Source organism: Poecilia formosa, unplaced genomic scaffold (genome assembly GCF_000485575.1).
Source record: "Poecilia formosa unplaced genomic scaffold, Poecilia_formosa-5.1.2 Scaffold541, whole genome shotgun sequence".
Lineage (NCBI taxonomy): Eukaryota > Metazoa > Chordata > Actinopteri > Cyprinodontiformes > Poeciliidae > Poecilia > Poecilia formosa.
Window position 1 is genome coordinate 32745 of NW_006800480.1, and position 15216 is coordinate 47960.

The following is a 15216-nucleotide window of genomic DNA, read 5'->3' on the forward strand; positions in this document are numbered from 1 at the left end:
ATAAGGTGATCACTGAGAACTGACTGAAACCACATTCACCTACCTTAGAACAATGGGTCCAGAGGCTGAGGACTGTCAACCTGATGGAAGATTTAACAGCAACCCTGAGCCTGCCGAAAGACAATTATAATAAAAGATGGACTTCTGTAAATCTATACCTGGAACAACAGGCCTGATTTTCTGTGATACTGTAAGGAGAGAGGGGGAAGGTGGAGTTATGGATGATCTACGATTGAAAGTTATATCTGTAATTATGTTGCAATGTAAAAATGCATAAGTGTTGACTATGTCAAGGAATTGTTTGAATAAAAGTTAAAATAAAAACCAACAAAAAAAAACAGAACCCCACACAAGATCAGGTGTTCATCTATCCACCCTTATCCCTAGTGGGGTCGGGAGGGTTGCTGATATCTCCAGCTAACATTTCGGGCGAGAGGCGGGGTCACCCTGGATAGGTCACCGGTCTGTCACAGGGCAACACAGAAACAGGCAGGACAAACAACCATGCACTCACACTCCTAGGGACAATTTAGAGAAACCAATTAACCTGACAGTCATGTTTTTGGATTGTGGGAGAACCCAGAGAGAACCCACGCATGCACAGGGAGAACATGCAAACTCCATGCAGAAAGACCCTGGGTCGGGAATCGGACTCAGGACCTTCTTGCTGCAAGACAACAGTGTTACTAACTGCGCAGCCCAAGATCAGGTATACTTAGAGTTTTTTTTTCTATTATTTTTTGTAACAGAAGTGGTCGATTAAAAGTTATAGTTTTGACAAGACTATATGAGTTGTTTTACCGAGAATCAATCAGAAGCGCCGTGAATTTCGCCATGTTCGAAATTCTGTTGCCCGTGTTGGGAGCGCACACTGCAGCCAGAGAGGCAGATCCGACCATTTTCATGGCGCTTCTGATCGATTTCTCGGTAGAACGACTCACATAATAAAGTCAAGACTAAATTTCAGTTTAATCGACAGCTGCTGTTAAAAAATAACAAAACTCTAAATAAATAAACATGGTCTTGTATGCAGGGGCGTGGTATGGGGGGAAAAGTGATGACAATTCTAGGGGCCCTGACCAACCGGGGGCCCTCCACAATTTAATTATTTTTTGGGTAACACTTTATTGAAGGGGGGTGAATAAGACTGACATGACACTGTCATAAACATGACATAACACATGTCATGAACATGAATAAGCCTTCATGAATATCTATGACTGTTGTCATAAAGCATCATTCGGTAAATTATGACACTTTTAATACAAAGTTGACATTATTCAAAATGTCTTTGTTATGACAACTTGACATTAACCAAGAAATCATTACTGATATAAATTTGTTATAAAAGTATTACTGATTTCACTTTAAAAATTAGGTAACTTTATGTTATTAAAGGTAAAGTTTAAACAGTAATGCGTTAAATCTATGCGTTAACAGATCTGCGTTAAATGGTTTGTTGCTTGAGAGTGACGCTGTTAGCAGCAGACAGTGAAAGACAAGAACGATTGTGGCAGTTACTATGCTGCCAAGAAAAGTTATAAAATCAGGTTTTCAAAAAAAGAGAGAGAGAGAAAGAAAAAGGCAAGAGTGTTAATTTATAACCCAGTTTTTCTCCAAGAGAGGTGGGTAGACTGTGTGAGATTATCAACCATTTAGCATAATTAGCTCAGCTACAGACTACCGTTTACCTCCATTTCACTAGCATTTAATGAACTAAGGAAAACAATTACCAACATATTCATATATTTAACTTGTCCCTGTGCCTTTTACCACTTAACAGATGAGTCAGTCAGCAGAAGCTGTAACCCACGTCCCTCCTGATCCGTCCTCTCCTGAGTGAAATTAAAACTGCAGTATNCATATCCCTTCTATGTTGCTATGATCAACTGGGGAGGTGAAATTACTACCAAACAAGCAGGAGACTCCAAGCAGTTTCTAAATCCACAAACAATTTGAATTAAACTGCCATCTCAGATCTTATGCAGGAGAAACAATACTTACTGAAGTTAGTCAAGCTATGACCAATGCAAATCAAACAAGCTATACTCGTACTGAAGCGTGATCATGTCTGGGCATAAAGAGGCAGCTGAAAGAGCCTCCTTTTATACTCCACACCCCGGTTGGGAGTTAATTGGATGGCAGGTGTCCTCAATCCTGGAGGTCAGGCTACATCCTGCTACACTTACATATAATTTATGTCACCACTGCTTTGGAGGTTAGGATATGCGCACATTGCTCTTAGTGCTCTTGTGGCCACTAGGGGGACCACAAGAGCAGTTTAGTTTTTTGTTTTACCCATACAAACAATGTTTTGTACATGACAAAATATATATTATTGTAAAAAACATCTGAAGTTTATAATGAAAATTATTACTATCACTCATAAAAATTAATACGGTACTATAAAAAAAAAAAAAATCAGCTCCATGTCCAGGACTAGCAGCTTAGTTTGCTTATGCCTTGGGCTCAGACGTTCCAGAGATTTATGGATTCAGTCCTGCGGGGTTATGCTGTTTTTGTCTATTTTATTAATTTCTTATTATTTTAAATTTGTGACAGTTTTGTCTGTAAGTATCCAAATAAACAAGACTTTAGTCTACAGACTAAATCTGTCTGCGGACTAAAGTCAAGCTGCTGTTTAGCTTGACTGCCTTTGTATTTACATTTGAATAGTATTACTTTGATGCCTATCCTCAGTCCCTTTACCCTTAAAATAAAGTGAAAAGCCAGTTAAACATGTCATGGCTGATGTTTACCTGCAGCGGAGCTTGATTAAGGAAGCCTGTGACTTTACGCTGATGCTCCTGTAATCTGGATGAGTGGCATTATAATTTCCCTGATGCTGCCATTCAAAGCACAAACATGAAATGTTGGTTTTAGAACCAGAAGACCTGCCAGAGTGACTTTCTAGTGCTTATTCAAATATTTCATTAAAATGTAAATTTCTACAAGCTGGTACATCAAGCTGTGCACAAGGCATTACTTAAGAAGTTATGAAGTTATTGAGAAATTTCTCCGATGCCATTTAACTGGCAGGTGTGTGTGTGGGTGTTAATGTCCTCACCTTGTTTCACTGCGATATAACGAAACTAAAGCAACTGAACTGAGGAGTGTATTGACAGCTGAGATTGGTGGTAGTTTGTGGGAAAAACGGTCTATATGAAGGCAGCAGCAGCTAATCAATTCTGTTATCTCTTAAAGTGCAAATGAAGTGGCTGAAATTAAGGCAGTACTAAAAAACGCAGGAGGAAGATGGGGTTTCTGCCTGCTCCACCTCGACATTTGTCAGGGGTGGAGAAAAATCACGCTAAAGGGTTCACTGCACTCAGACGTATGAAAGCAACAAAATACGACAACAATGTGAGTATGTGACTGAAATTTAATGTAAGTCATGGTGATATACTCTTTTGAGATTTACGTCAAGATATAGTGGAGCGGCGGTTGGATGGGATCACCTCAGTTTTTACATTAAAGTTTGATTTTTTTTTTTCTTAGATTACATTTGTGTTGTATTGAGATTTCTTGGGTGGGGAACAGATTCAAAATTAGATTTTTTAACTCAAATTTGATTTACAGCCGTAAAAACTATTGAGTGAATTTTAGCAAGGTGAACTTTCCAAAAGTTTGTACATGAAATTCAGCACAAAAGGGGAGAAATATGTACACAAAATATTTGACTTTTTTCAGAAGATATTTCTTTATTTTAAAGCTTTTCAATGCCTTCTGTTATAGAATTTATTACACTCTCTAGATCATATTAAGCACTTACAATTGATCATTGTTACAATTTGCTTTTATTCAGGCATTTTTGACAACTCAGTGCTAGAAAACAGATTTTGTAAGACAAACATTTACAGTCACAGTGAAAAACGCTTATGGAACACTTTGCTTGTCAGGTTGCTCCTCCTGGTCATACTTGCATGAAAACAAACAGTGAGCCAACAGTCGACTTTTGTTGATAACTGTGTAGCTTATTGGTGCAGTTTTTTCCCCTCCTTCATCAGATGCTGAAACTTTATCGCTGAGTGCCTGAGGAGCTGTGTCGCTCGGGGTTCTTCGCTCTCCCCTCTTATTCCTTTATTTAGGCTTTCATTTTTAACTTGCGGGGGTGAGGGGAAGAAGAAGACAAAATGGTTGCAGGTGGTGATGAAAATAAGAGCCATCCATCATTATTTATTAGGCATGAAAAAGATACACAATAATGTAATTTCATCTCTCAGCAGACAATTATTTCCACATATTGATAACGCAATGCGAAAAGTGCCATGAATCCTAATATGATGTTTGCTTTTTATTGGTGTATGATACAAGCAGAACAAATAATGTAATTGTATCAGCTCCAAAATGTGATTATTTGCACAAGCTAACATTATAATACCAATCTGCCTCTGACAATGTTATCATATTATTTTTGCTTTGCTTAACTAGTTACAATTTGCATTAAGTTATTATGTCTGGTTGGCAATAAAGGTGCCTCTCTCTGCCTCTGGTAGGTGCTTTTCTTAGCTCCTCATTACAGCTCATCAAACACTTTTGAGGCTTCCAAAAGCCAGCATGATTTCCGATTATAAGAGGGAAAACTTTCGCGTATTCAGTTTTTTGCTTTCTGCATCTTTACCATATTTACTTTTTGTGTGCACAGCTTCAAGAGTGGTCGACTTATCTGCTGTTCATCCAGGCCAAACTGAGATTAAAGAAACTTAACACTATAGACATGGTTACTATGCAAATTACAGTGCTGGAAACAAAAACACATTTTCCATTAAAAAATCAAATGTAGGGTATTTGCATACAGGTGCACTGATTTGGTTTATTCACAGTACCAAAATGATTAACATTAATGAAGGAGCAAGCGGTTTGATGCCAACTGTCAGGCCACCTCTGTAACCTCCTCCATGTATGTGTGTACTGATGGTGGTGGTGTGTTCATGCTGCAGTGAACTAATGACCAAGTCGGCCCCATGTAAAATTAGATGCTGCATCTACACACGTGTCTCTGACATTATGAAAATGTTTTATTGATGACTCATGACTCAGCTGTCCCACGGTCAGGTGAGTTTGATCCACACGGAGGATGCAAAGTGTAATAATAATATTGCCTGGTTAATTATTAATACTCCAAACCTAATCCACCTCTGTGAAGAATATGTGCACATCATAGTGTCTCATTTGAATATGGGCAGCAAACACACCTAAAAACCATCAGATGGCCATGGCAATGACAGCTATAAACGGGATGACTTTTAAGAATTATTATTTGCAAGCTGAAGGAATAGGGTACGTTTCCTCCTGGTGGGATTCGGGAAGCATCTCCGCAGAGAAGTGAGCAGAGGCGTTGATCGACACCGGAGGCTAGACGAGTGTTTGCAAGTCATTAGCGGTTTGTAAATGATGTTTGGTCCCATGAGACATATCGTTTGAAATGCTTTTCTAACACCCGGCAATAATAAAATAAGAGGGTCCCCATGTTGTGATCATGCTTTTCATAAATTTGCTGTGGAAAAACAGAGGGAGACAGTTTGGGATAAATTGAAACAAATGTTGCTCCCAGATGACAGGCTGTTGGGAACAATGGTCTGACCCCATCTCTGCTGGAGAGCAAAAAGCTGCTCGCTGACGATACCATTGGTTTTACCCAATTTTTATATAATGTGCAAAATCTTAATGTATGTGTGATTTATGAAAAAAAAGCAATGCAGTGCTTTGCTACTAATTGTCAACACTACGACAGCTAGATGAGGAGAGAAAAAAGTTTTAAAGAAGAAACAAATAGTGAGGGAAAGAGAAGTAGTTTAGTTCTCATAATATTCTGTATTAATCATTATTGAATCATTGTTTCTCTATAATATATTGTATTTGTATATAAACATGTGCATTACTATCAAATGTATGAGTGGCTGTGTGCTTTGTAAAATGCTCATCATTCTGTCATGATGGGTTCAATTCTTTTAACCCACTTACACAGAACACAACTCTGGAGACAAGTGTAAGTTAAAGGTTTTATTACAAAGTACAACAGAGTGTACAGGGGTCTGGATCAGGAACTCGTCATGGGGGGGGTGGATCTCTGAATACAAAGAGGACTGGTAAGGTGAGTTCAGGTGCTGTGGGAATTTGCAGTCTTGAAGTAACAGTCTTACTTGCAGGTGGGTGAACTGGACCAAGGGGAAAGGCTACTGTTCCAGGGCTGGTGGTGAGGAGAGGGCAGAGGTTGTGCTGGAGGACGGACAGGTGAGTGGAGGAGCTAGTTCTTCCTGGATCCAGGAGGGAGCTGCCAACCGGGAGGTTTGATGCAGGTTTGCTACAGCAAAGAGGTTCTGGAAACTCAGGCCACCAATGGGTAGAATCCACGGGGTCTCGAGGGAACAGATCAGGCTGCCAGTAATCCTGGCAGTTCAGGTAGCCCAAGGCTTCATGGAGGTATAACCTGAGAAGAGGCAACACAGAGAGGATTACACAAGGATCAGGTTGGTCGGAGGTGAGCTCACTAATAACTACCATTACTAGCTAACACTCTGGCACTGGAGTGTCGGCTGCTCCCTCCTGATATACACCTCCAAATGAAGGTAAGTGGAGGCAGGTGAGCAGGTAGGGGTTGCAGGTCACGCCCTCCAGGAAAACCCCAGGATGCCCTCTGGTGGAGAAACTGAAAAATATCACCAACCAGCCTCCCCCAGATCCCAACAAATTCATCAAATTACAATCTTCTATTCCTATTCTATTCTGTGTTCACCACTAAGAGTAATAAAATATTCTGAACCATGTATCAGTCCAATTCAAAAATACTTCAAAAATGTCCTTGTACATGAAGCTGTGATAACTGTTTCAATAAGGTTTCCAGCAAAAAAACGTGAAAATCTGTTTTGTATTTAGCGGGCTACAATTAACTAAATGCATGGATACTTTACTGCACCTGCCAAACACACAGCACCAAGTGGAGCGGTCGACCGCTCCAAGATATCACGTTGGCGACAGTAGGAAAGAGCGGTCCATGTCTATGTCTATGTTGACAACCATAACATGGGCAAACACTGCTGTTGAATTTCAGTTACAAAATAAAAAAATGTGACCCTCACACTAACTTTGACCATCAATAGAGCAGGTGTTTAAATTAGATAATAAACCACCACAGTGTTAAATGACCTAATAGCAGATCATTTACCACTGCTATCACTTTTTAATAGTCACAAAATGAACAAGCTTACAAACATAATATGGTAATGAGTTGAATGTTGTGTGAAATGTTTGAGGGTTTGTTGGTGTTGAAACCAGATACATAGTGTTTACGTTGGCAACGAGTCTGTCTGCAGCAAGAGCCAGAAAAAAGAATACTGGTGGTTTTTAATTCTTCTTTCATTTTTCTGCATTATTTTTCTCCTTGTTGAATTGCACTGTACTAAATTAATAATACCTACATCTGCAATAATAGGTTTCATTTTGGAGAGGGAATTGTTCTACCACGGTAGTGCAGCTCTTGACGGCATAGGAAAAGATTAGTCTTTTTGTCCTCCAGCATTGTGCACATATGCAAAATTTCCGGATGTGAACAACATGTTAATTTTGATTAATCACATAGATTTTCATGCGTTATCATTATAGGCACCAATCTAAGATGGCCTACTGTCACGCCAACAAGTTCAATGACAACAAGGGGGAGCCAGTGAGTCAGAACCCAGGGAGACAGAGACCAGTAAGGATTTAAATAAAACAATTTTATTCCCAGCAGGAGCACCAAAGGGCCCATGGGATGGGGTTAGGGTTAGGTGGGCCCATGTAGGGCCCACATAGGTATGGCCCTACATGGGCAAACCTATGTGGGGCCACCGTGGAACCCGCAGACAAACCCATGTGTGGCCCATATGTCTGCCCTCCTTTCCCCCATGTGGGGCCCAAATAGGCATGCTGGCAGGGAGGTGGCAACCCTAGCAGACATTATAGACTTTACTAAAAGAGTTCATCACAGAGGCAACTAAAATCAATCAATAAAAAATCCTTTCCGAACATCATCTTATGGACACTGAATTAAATCCGTCTCTCTGACCGGGAGCTGACAGACCAGACGCTGTGGAGCATCTGGTTCAGAAACGCTGATTGTTTATTCTTGCCGTATTGTCCACTGTATTAATTTTTGCTCAAAAGGTCTTGCCATGCCAGTTTATTCCTCTGTATTTAATTTAGTTTCTTAATTTATTCTTGCATTTTGTTCTTCATTCATTTCCATTTAGTTTTCTTTGATTAGTATTATCCTCTCTTGGTTTATGTCCTCTTTAGTTTCTTTCTTTTTAGTTTTATTTGATCGTTTATTGACGCTCACCACAAGCAATTGTCACTCATCATGCTATTCACCTGCTACTAATCATCATGTGTTTCACATGATTGTTTTGTTTCACAAAAAAACAAAACAAAAAACACTCGGAATCGTCATGCCAAGTCAAACAGAATCCAAAGAATCAACAACTAGTCCAAAAAAACAGAGAAATCATGATTAAACCTGAAGAGAAGGAGGCTAAACAACCACAGCTTTCAGAGCAGTAATAATACTAACAATTATATCAACAGATATAATGTGTTGATTGGTAACTCATATTGATTTTTCACTGTTCATCGTCAGATTCTCTGTTTTTATGATTCACATCTAGTTTGTCGCTCCGTTCTATGTTCCAGTTCTCCGGTTTCTGACTTTTGCAACTCGCGCATCATTTTTTTGTTGTTGTTGTTGTTGTTTTTTGCCCCCATACGGTGTGCAGCGGTCGGGAAGCGTATCGATGGAGAAAAGGAGACTTACATAAGCTTTTTAAAACAACGGAAAAAATCCAAGTATTCTGATGATTGAAATTCAAAGCTGCTATGGTACTACCGTACTACCTCATGGTATCACCCTTGGAAGGATTTATTATTATTATTATTATTATTATTATTTAAATTGGTTCATTTTTCAGAGGGATACACAGTAAGGGTATCGTGATTTTAGTCATTACATGTTTATCAGAGCGATATTCCATTGTCCTTCCATGTGCAGCATCCAGACGAACATTAAAACACTTTTTAATATAAGTTGCTGCTTTGACATGTTCACAGCACTGCCTAAACATATGTACAAAAATCCTCAATAAAACATTAAATATTTGAAAATCAGACACATGTGACCTGACAAGTGAATCACAGCAGCGTCATCAGTTCAGCGTCACATCAGCCGGTGTGACGCTGAACTGATGCGGTGAAGCTACCAGTACAGTTGTAGCCAAGCATGTTTTAATGTTACACAATACAATTTTAACAAGTTACTCATAGTCTAAACTGTTGTGCATTTAAGGCAGTGTTTCTCAAATCCGGTCCTCACACCCCCCTGCCCTGCATGTTTTAGGTGTTTCCCTTCTACCATACACCTGGATCGAATCTGTGGGTGATTAACAGGCTTCTGCAGTACAATAGAGGTCCAAATAAAACATGCAGAGCAGGAGGGCCTGAGGACTGGAATTGAGAAGCACTGATTTAAGGTGTAAAGTTTACCTTGGAACAAACCCCCCAAAGGAATTCCAGCGCCCCCCTTTTGTAAAACTTTCTGCTAGCGCCCCCTGCCGTCCCCTGAACGCCCTCATTGAGAAACTTTGGTCTAAACAGAGGAGTCGGCAGTTTATCTTGAGGAAATAAATAAAGGTCCAGAATTAGACCATAACCTGCATAGTCCACTGCACAGCTAATGTGGACGTGGCTTTGCTACTGCGAAGAATTAAACTTAACTCACCCTGTAGTTTTAACAATGGAAAAAATTGTACTTAAGTACAGTAACAAAGTACTTGTACTTCGTTACTTCCCACCACTGGTTATTGGGGCCATAGTCTGTGTTTTTTTCACTACAGAGAAAATGTTAGATGTGTTCATCTGCTGTATGTGTGATGAATCTACATTCATGGTTCAACTAGGTGAATATTAACTAAACCGCATATAAATGCGGCTAAATAGCCTATGTTAATATGATTGTAACTGGACAGGTAAAAATAGTATATGACCAATTTTTTATTTTTTTGTCTGTCAAGATGACAGAGAACAAAAAAGTGTAGCGTGACCTCTGCGTAATACACAACTTTAATGCATTCCAATGGGGGACCAACCTCCCCCCCTTATGTCGATGCATCTTATACACCACACCTATATCACCAACACGTTCCAATACAAGGGTGGTCCCCAATCTTTATAATCGCAGAACGGTCAAGACTTGGAAATTTTGCTGCGGCGGGGGTGAACCGTCAGATAAGGCTTCTGCATGTTGGTGTTCCCGCTAAATCCTGAATATACCTAATTTGGGTTGTCTTGGCCTTTTAATCGCAGCCTGTGGGGTTTTCCCTGACTGGGAACGAGAATACAACCTGCTGAATGTGACAGGTAGCCAATCAGAAAGCGCGGTGACGTAAGAACAGAGGGGAATCCCAAACAGCTGACATATCACGCAACTGAGAGTCCGGTGGATATCAGAGATGATATGTGGAAATGTTTAAAATTATATGTAAAGGTCATTATTATATATTATTATGTTTATTCAGTTAAAAATGTTAACTATGAAAAAACAGTCATCTCCAAATCATAGTGCAGCAAATAGAGCGGCTGCTCCCGTCGTCTTTTATCCACCGCCTTTTCTTTTTGTTACGTCTTTTATCTCTTAAAATGTCTCCACAAACTGTCACTATTGAACTACATCGTCATCCGTGTTTGGTCATTCTAAATTCCCGTATGCGATGTTGGGGGTTTTACTGGATTATCCTCTGGAATCGGGATGTTCGTGACTGGAATCGGTTCGTGTTGCTCCTACTGTGTGGCTGAACATGAACCGATCGAACCTGTTGTACTTTTATCAGCTCTGTGGTCACAGAGGTTTGGAGAATCGGCTGACAATCCTTAAATCTTGCTGTCTAAACCAGGCTTAAGACTCACAAGCTCTACTCATCTCCTCTTGACCACTGCCCAAACGCTCTCTGACTCTGGTAACATTTACATATCCCTTCAAAATAAGATACAGATGCGCCACAAAAATGAACATTTTACTTTCATGAAAATTTTAACTCATTTTAACTTGACTAATGGGAGCCCTGAGATTGTCCCATCTGGGAGTGATTGGAGACAATGACACCCGAAGTGTTGCTTATATGCACAGCGTTCTTGGTCTCTACGTGGCGAAGCAGTTTGAAGCTTCATTGCCTCATTAGCAGCTGGTCGCTGCATGTTACACAGAGCAGCTTGTAATGTTTGACTCACCTACCGGTCTGGGATAAATCCATCCTCCTGTCTCTCTCTGGGCCTTTTACCCTTTGCAAAGAAACTTTCCAAAGACACCTGATCTATTTCTTACTTATTTTGATGCTTGTGGGCTCAGCGTTGGCTTGCAAATAACTGAGAGAAATCAGTTAAATGATTTTCAAATAAAAGATCCCCCAGACTCAAATAATACATAAAATGGAAATATTTAATTATTTCTTGCGCGGCCCGGTACCAATTGGTCCACGGACTGCTACCTGGGGACCACTGCAATACAACATGTGGTTCTGAACTGGAGCTTTCCTTGCCCCTGCCTGTCCTGTCCTTTATCCACACCTTCTCCATTGGCACTAAAGGCAGGGCTTGGGCTTTTTGCCATAAACCCTTTTGTTTTGGGTAGCTGCTGCACTCATGTCTTTCCTGGCTGTTTCATAGGCAAAAGATAACTTTTGATCCCTAACTCACCTCCCCAGGTCATGGCAGAAGGGTTCCTGGTCAACACTCAGGTTCACTGGCTGTCTCAAATGCCTCCAAACATTAGGTATGATGTGCACTGTGGACAGTGATTGTATGCCTGTAACAGCTCTGGGACATATTCTGGCAACCTCTGTGGTTTCTCGTCCTCAAGAGCACAAAGCATATGCAACAGCGTCTGGTTCAACCGCTCGACCCCATGGTTTCCAGCAGGATGATATGGTGTAGTTTTACTTTTTGTAATACCATAACACCTGCATAACTGGTACATCAAAGCTGACTCAAAACTAGCTCCTCTATCTGAATCAGGACAGTCTTAGCAGGACAGTCAAATGTCTGGATAACATGAACCCATATGGCATGCACTGCGGTCTGTGCAGTTATGAAAAGGTCTGACATGATCAGAATGTTTTGACACCTGTCTGTGGGCCTCCCAAATATAAGAAAGTTCAAAGCTACAACCTCGAGGGGATATAACACTTTAATGGGATGCAAAGGAGCTCTGCACCCATCTCTATTTTGCAGGCTACAGACTGTGCAACCTAGCTAGATTCCACTCATTTCACCTTCCATACTGAGGCAGTAAAAGAAATGGCATATCCTGGACAGAGTCTTCTCCACCCCGGCAAGAGCAGCCGCCTCGTAGTACCTCTGCCACACCTCCTTGCTTCTTTCTGTAGGACATAAGATTTGAAAGTGGATTTCATATGTCTTTGAGTCCATTACCTCTCTGCACAGGATCCTCTCATGAAGTTGAAGTCTCCTCCACTGCTTTACATCTAAGGGCTAAAAGTTCCAATTTGAAGGAACTGTAGTTCTTGTCATTCTGCTCGGTCAGATGTAAACTCCTGCTGGCATATGCAATTATATGTTCTTGGCCGTCTTGTACCTGGACCAGCAGAGCACCCAAACTTACTGGCATCAGTGTAGAGCACAAATGTTTTTGAAAAATCTGCAAAGGCCAAAACAGGAGGTTCAATGACAGCATGTTTCAGATGTTCAAATGCTTCCTGGCATTCTGTGGACCAGTAGACCTGCATGTTCAGTGGATGATTGGAACTTCCATTTAAAAGGGTATTTAAAGGCCAAGCTAATTTAGAAAATCCAGGGACAAATTGTCTATAGTAGCCACCCAACCCTAGGAATGCTCTGACCTAATGGATGGTAGATGGAAGAGGCCAATCCTAGATTGCCTGGATTTTCTCTGGATCTGGTTTCACCACCCCCTCCCAGTTAACAAGATGTCCGAGGGGCTTCACTTATTGTTGGAACAGTTTGCATTTATCCAGCCTCAGTTTCAACATGTGTTGCCACAGCTTCTGCAAGACACCCTACAGATGCTGCAGATGGGAAGAGAAATCAGGTGAGTGCATTATTATATAATCCAAGTAGACAAACACAGATTCAGAAAGGTGGCTGCGTAAGAGCTGCTGCATCAAGTGCTGGAATGTGGCAGGGACATTACAAAGTCTGAACGGCATCCAATCGAACTTATATACGCCAAATGGGGTAGTAAAAGCAGTTTTTTCACAATCTGCAATCTGCCAATATCCACTGGCAAGATCTAATGTGGAGAACCACTCCGTTTTAGTCAGGCATGTAAGTGTCTCTTCAATTCGAGGGAGTGTAAAAGCATCTTTATGCAATCATTTCTGCAATAAACTTTCTGAAATCTACACAAAACCACCAGCTGCTATCTTTCTTCCGCACCAAGACAGTAGAAGAGGCCCAATAACTATTGCTTTTCTGGATGGCATTCCTTTTCTTGAGCTCCCTTCCAGTCGTCCATCTGTGACAGAGGGTCCTGTTATATCTGTCAGGAGAGTCTTGATCTCTTTATACATCAGTGGTGGTAAGGGACGATACCTTTGTTTAATGGGTAGTGTATCACCTGTGTGGATTTGGTGTTGAACCAAGTCAGTTCTTCCATATTCCTCTTCATTCACTGCAAACACCTTCCAACATCTCTGAAGTAGGGCTTTCTGTGGGGTCAAGCCTTTACAGTTAAATTAGTTGGCTCACGTCCTCCTTGGACATTGCAATCCCAGCTGCCTCCACCACAGCAACTACAACCACTCCATCTGATCCCATCGTCAGGGTAAGGTAGTTGGCCCCATGAACATCAGACTCATCCACCCAGTACAGCTGTCCAAGTTTCTGATAACGTCCTATAGCTACTTCATATGGGTGGGGATACAGACCCTGATCAGGACCCTTCCTGCTTTGACTATAGACAAGGTTCTGGCTACTCCCCAAGGTTCAGCATCAGGCAAAGCTTCTATCAACACCACTCGTTCTGCTGCGTTCTTGCCTTTGTATGTTTGTCCCCAAACCATAACTTCACAGTTTGGGGGTACCCAAACTCCTCTGTGGCCAGTAGGGGGGGACATAACCCAGAAACCCACAAAGACTGTCTGTTTATCAGTCTTTGTGGTAACAGTCTGCTGGCAAACAGCAAAAGCCTCTTTCCACACTCTGTGGAATTTAAGCTTCTGGGGAGGAAAAGATTTTCCTTGGGTGAAAACATAATTCCAGCATATACTAATGACATTCATCCCAAAGGATGTGTGGAACAGACATTTCTCACAACCACAACCTCTTTACCCAGTATTTTCACCCCTTCAACTTCAAAATCCTTAACCACATAACCTGAAAATGGTATGTTAAGACCATTTGCAGCCTTCAGAGCAAAAAAACAAAGGTGTATCAGTCCTGTTCACTTCTGGGAAATTAAGATCCATCACCAGTGTTACCTGAGAGACAGTGTCCAATAATTCAGTCATTTTAACTCCTCCCATGCACACTTCCTTAAGAGGACATTGTCCAACAAAAGATGTGATGGCCCCCTATTTATTTAACATGCACCCCATCCCCACCGCCTGGGCTTCTGCAGCAGGGTTCATTCGTTTAAAGGCCGTTGCCTTCTTTGTTGTTGTGGAAGTAATGGCTTCTTCCTCTGAGAATGTCTTTTCAGGTGATGTTGCTACATGTTATAACAGATAAGGACACTGCCTTGACTTGTTTTCGGGATGACACACACATTTCTCAAAAAAAGACATTCATTTCTGGGACTCTGAACCATCAATGATGGCTGGACATTCCCATAGGACCAATACTTGCATAATTGTTTGAAGATTTGGAAAGGGAGAAAAAGAAATGACATGATCGTCTAGGGCTAGGCTTTCCCAGATTGCTTACAGGACTGTTGTCCATGCATCATAAACTTCTGAATTTGAAAAAAAGTCATAAGAATTTGATCAGCCTTTTTAGCTCATTATTCCTGCACTTAGAAAATAGAAATTAATTTGTTGCTTGTATATTTGCATGAACCAGTGAATTAGCTTAGGTAGTTAGTTGAAAGACCAGATGGTCTTTTCCTCTAAACCTAGTAGTGCTACCTATACTTGAACAATCTGCAACCAAATAATAAGAGTGGAATACAGTAGCTTAAATTTGAATGTTTTACTCATTTAAAAAAGGGTTAAAAGC